This window comes from Rhinolophus sinicus, linkage group LG07 (assembly GCF_036562045.2).
Source record: "Rhinolophus sinicus isolate RSC01 linkage group LG07, ASM3656204v1, whole genome shotgun sequence".
Lineage (NCBI taxonomy): Eukaryota > Metazoa > Chordata > Mammalia > Chiroptera > Rhinolophidae > Rhinolophus > Rhinolophus sinicus.
In genome coordinates, this window is record NC_133757.1 from 49,430,969 (window position 1) to 49,435,948 (window position 4,980).

Below are 4,980 nucleotides of genomic sequence, written 5' to 3' on the forward strand. Positions count from 1 at the left end.
TGAATGGCTGGTAAAACATAGGCAGATGTCCTCCTCCCCAAGCAGCTGTTTCAGGACTGTCACCCCTTTTGTTAGCTCTTCCTAGGGCAACCCTAAAAGGCAGATGTCTGACCATTCATCTGCCTTGAGGCTGCAACTTTGGAAAAGGCACATTTGCTCATGGTTTTGACTTCAGTTAATTTTACTAAATCACCGGGGAAGGGGGAGAAAGGGGATTGGTTTTGTTCGAAGTGTTTAGGTTTTTCTTAAAATTGTAACCTGTAGAAATGTGTTCACATACCAGCTGGGAATGCTGGGCACAGTCCCAGGATCAGAGCAGAAATGAGGTGAGGTTTACATTACAAATAAATTGAAGAGGAAATAGATAATCTGACAGGACAAAAACATTGAACTTTTGGGACGCAAGCCCTAGATTGTGTTATTTTTTTAAAAAACTTGGCTGCTGTGATCATTTAAAAAAAATCAAAGGCAATGAAAAACATGATCTTAATCAGTAGAAAACACACAGGTTGTAAGGTTCATAGTCACCCTGAGTCTGGCCTGGGAATTCTGAATGCACCGATGGCTTGGGCTGGGGTCCCCTTGGGAAACAGAAAACAATAGCTCCCTTTCCGTGCTTTCTTTGTCCTTTGCAGTTAGGCTTAGAGGTGGTGCTGCAATGAGGCCCTGGCCATTAATGTCATCTTGCAGTAACTAAAGCAGCTTTACCGGGTTGTATAGCAATGTATAGAGGAAGAGCAGTTTGTCATCATACAAACTGGGTGTGGAATCTGACTTACAAACTGGGTTCTGGGCAAATTAATCTATTTTCTATTTATAAACTAATGATAATACCACCTATCTTAGCAGATTGCTGTGAAACTCATGCAAAATTACATACTAAGTGCTTGGACATAGTTGGCACTTAAAATATGTTAGTTCTTCCCTCAAGTTGGGAAGAGAAAGTTATGATGTCCCATGGTTCTGAAAATGGATTCAATGTTGCCATCTTTTCCCACCATCTCAATCCTAGTCTTTTAGTAAAGCTAATTACGTGTCTTCCAGGCACTGAAGACATAGATCCTAGATATATCAGGTGCGTGCAAAAGTAATTAGTTTAAAAGGTTACAAATAAATGCAAAAACCGCAATTACATTTGCACCAACCTAATAGATCATAGCTCTCCCATTTCAGTACCATCTTATGAGGTCCCTCGTCTTCTACACTTACCAAAGTTGTCCACAAAGAGTTTGGAAAGGCCTTCAAGATGCCCATCAATAAGACAATAGCTGTTTCCAGAACTTTGAAGGTCAAAATGTTTCCCACACTCCTGGGCAGCTCCTCCAATGGGATTTCCCTTTGGCAGCACCCTAAAGTTGGGTCAATATAGCCCTGGGCTGAAAGCAAATTGCCAACAGTCCAGGACTGTTAGTTAAACCAACAGTAAAGCTATTTCAGAGAGAGAATCCAGATTTCCAAGTAACAGATAAAAGAGTTGTAGAAAATGGGCAATAATTCTAGTTTATAACGAAGAAAAGGTTTTCCTAAATTTTGAGAGGACCAGCAGGTCAGCCTTTCAAACCAATAGGCCCCAAACTGCTGCGTGTTGTTTGTCAAATGGTGCATGTTTTATGCATTTTTCTGTTTCATTTCATTTTTAGCAATAAACAATGGAGAAACCTTAGTTTCCAAATAAGAAACTTAAATTGAACCATATCTTTGAAACCATTTAATCCCATTTCTAGATGACATCATAAGCATGAAAGATAAATGCACAAAAATGTTCAATCCAGACCTGTTTAAATAACCCAACCTGGAGACCAGCTCACTGTCCATTAGTCAGGGACCAGCTAGCTAAATTATCATACATACACACAACAGACTATTGTGCAGACATTAAAGATGATGTAGCTCTGTACCTAATGAAGCTAATGTGGCCTACTCCGTATTGCTGAGTGAGAAAAGCTCATTATGGATGGTGTATAATATCATCCCTTAGAAGAAAGTATGGTATAGTGCAGCAGTTCTCAAACTGTCTGGTCTCAGGAGTTCTGTACACTCAAAAATTACTGAGGACCCCAAAGAACTTTTGTTTATGTGAGATACACATCTAGCTATAATTTGCTGTACTTGAAAATAAAACTAAGTCTTCCTCTCAATTTGGGTGTGGACCTAAAACTGCTCTAAAAAATTACATCTTTTTTTTTTTTTAAACTAAGAATTTAAAAAATATTTTTATTTAAAAATAACAATGAACCCAATATATTAACAATATATTTTAGGAAAAACAACATTTTCCCCAAAAAAATTAATAAGAAGGGTGGCATTGTTTCACATTTTTGCAAATCTCTTTAATATCTGGCTCAAAAAAAGACAGGTAGATGAACTTCTGCATTATGGCAAGTGTACAAGTTTGCTAGGGCTCCCACAGCAAAACACCACAGACTACGTGGCTTAAACAACAAACATTTATTTTCTCACAGTTACAGAGGCTAGAAATCCAAGATGAAGGTGTTGGTGGATCTGGTTTCTCCGGAGGCCTCTCTTCCTGGCTTGTAGACGGCCACCTTCTCTCTGTGCCACACACGGCCTTCCTCTGTCCATGCATATGTTTGATGCATCTTTGCGTTCAAATTTCCTCTTCTTACAAGGATACCAGTCAGACTGGATTAGGGTCCACGCTAATAGCCTCAGCCTCATTTTAACTTAATTACCTCTTTAAAGGCTTTATCTCTGAATACAGTCACATAATGAGGCACTGGGAGTGAGGGAATCAACCTATGAATTCTCAGGGGACACAATCCCAGCCCATAATAGCAGGTAAAACTGGAAATAGCTAATAAGAGCACAGTAGAAGTGCTGAGAGCAAACTGAGTTAATCTCGAAAAACACATTATTTATACCCTAAACATTCCAACTTACAAAATTCTAGAAACACAAAAATGTAATAAAGTACATATGGCATTGCCTGTCAGAGTGATGATGTCACCATGTCATGTCGCCTCTGGAAAACTCGATTGTACAGTCAAGAGAGAATGAGAGTGAAAAGGGCAAATAATACCTTACTAGTTTTATGAAAGTAGTGTGAGCCTCCCACCCACACCCCTAAAAGGGTTCTGAGGGACTCCTAGGGTCCACAGGTCACATTTGAAGAACCAGTGGTTCAAGCTGTATGACCTCGGGCAAATCTCTTAACTTTGTTAAGCCTCAGTTTGTAAAATGAGGATAATGATAATACCAACTGAAGTGGGCCACTGTGAAGATTAAATGAGTTAATAAATGACAAATGTGAACGTTCAGCTAATATTAGCTATTACTATTAGAGAAAAATTAATGATATGATATGTGCTTAAATGCATAGGAAGTAATAACATCTGAATGACGAAATTTATTTTTTAAACGAACATTTAAATTGAAGTATAACATACACATTGAAATAAACAATGTATAAATAAGTATATAGCTTGATGATTTTTCAAAGAGTGAACTTATTTTATCTTTGTTTAAAAAAACATTAACAACAGAAAACGCTATGAATAAAACCACCACAACGCAGCCCTTTCTCACCGACCGCATCCTTGAGCCCTGATATCCATGCTCCCTGAAGGCATCAAGGTAGAAGTGGAGAGGTGTCCGTCAACTCAAGGAGCCTCTGGTGCCACCGGGTTCCTTTTAACTCCAGGAAAAGAGCACAGTGCAAGAGCAAGCCTGAACAAAGCTTGTGTCATTATGAAGCTGGATTCTCACCGATGTCCAAGATAGTAAACTCTGGAGATCACTTAAAAATAACTGTTGTAAGTAACATTTATCATGTCTCTATCATGTGTATGGGGTCCATTTGGGGGCAAATCGTTGTACCCCCTCCAAAAAATATCAAAATTATTCTCTGTAACAAAATTCCTAATGTAACAACACAGATCTTGTGTAGTAATTGGATAAGAGATTCTTTTCCTCTTCCTCTTCCTCTTCCAGGAATTAAGGGTGAAGTCAGTGCCTCAAAAACCGGCTGGAGAGCTTTAGGTACAATTTAACTATTTCAATGAAGATGCATGGCAAAGTGGTAATATTAAGGGAGATCTGATTATAAACACAAAAGCAAATACTCCAACATTTACTCCATTACTGTTTGGTGAGAGGGAACCCGAATCTTGAAAAATTATTTTAGCTCCATCATAATTTGCTCTCTACCACTATTGCACTTTCATAAAAGTTCTGTATCAAAACTACCTGTTAGACCCTCTTCTACAACAGCAGTTAAAACTGTATTTTCTTTAGAGCTATAAGTCTTAAAAATTTATCTGTGGACTTCTAGAAAGAAAATTTTAAAGATAAGTTAAAAACTTTTCCAATTCTACCAATACCTACCAACTTACAAAATTCTAGGAAACACAAAAATATACAAATACACAATCCATTAACCACCAGAGAGATAATGTCACGGTGTCATATAGCCTCTGGAAAAATCCACTGTACAGTCGTGAGAGAATGAGAGTCAAAAAGCCAAATTACTTAACAATATACTGTACGTGTTTCCCCAAAAAGAAGACCTAGCCGAACAATCAGCTCTAATGATGTGTCTTTTGGAGTGAAAATTAATATAAGACCCGGTCTTATTTTACTATACTATAAGACCGGGTCTTATATTAATTTATGCTCCAAAAGACACATTACAGCTGATTGTCCGGCTAGGTCTTCTTTTTGGGGAAACATGATAATATGTCCTTAAATGCATAGTGGCCTCTAAATTCTAAATAACAAGCTTTCTAATTCTGTTAAGAATTTAGTATTTGATATATGAAGTTACATTTTCCAAATACAAAACTTTTTTAAAAAATTAAAAATATGAAGTCCTAAATCTCTGACATCCCAAAGAAGACATCTGTACCTCCTGGCCAAGGCTGCCCGGTGGCAGTTGTCAGAAAGAAACCAGGAGGAGAGAAGTAGCAGCAAGATGAGCTGAGGATATTGAGCCCCCAGTCTACCTTGCTTTTCAGTACTATT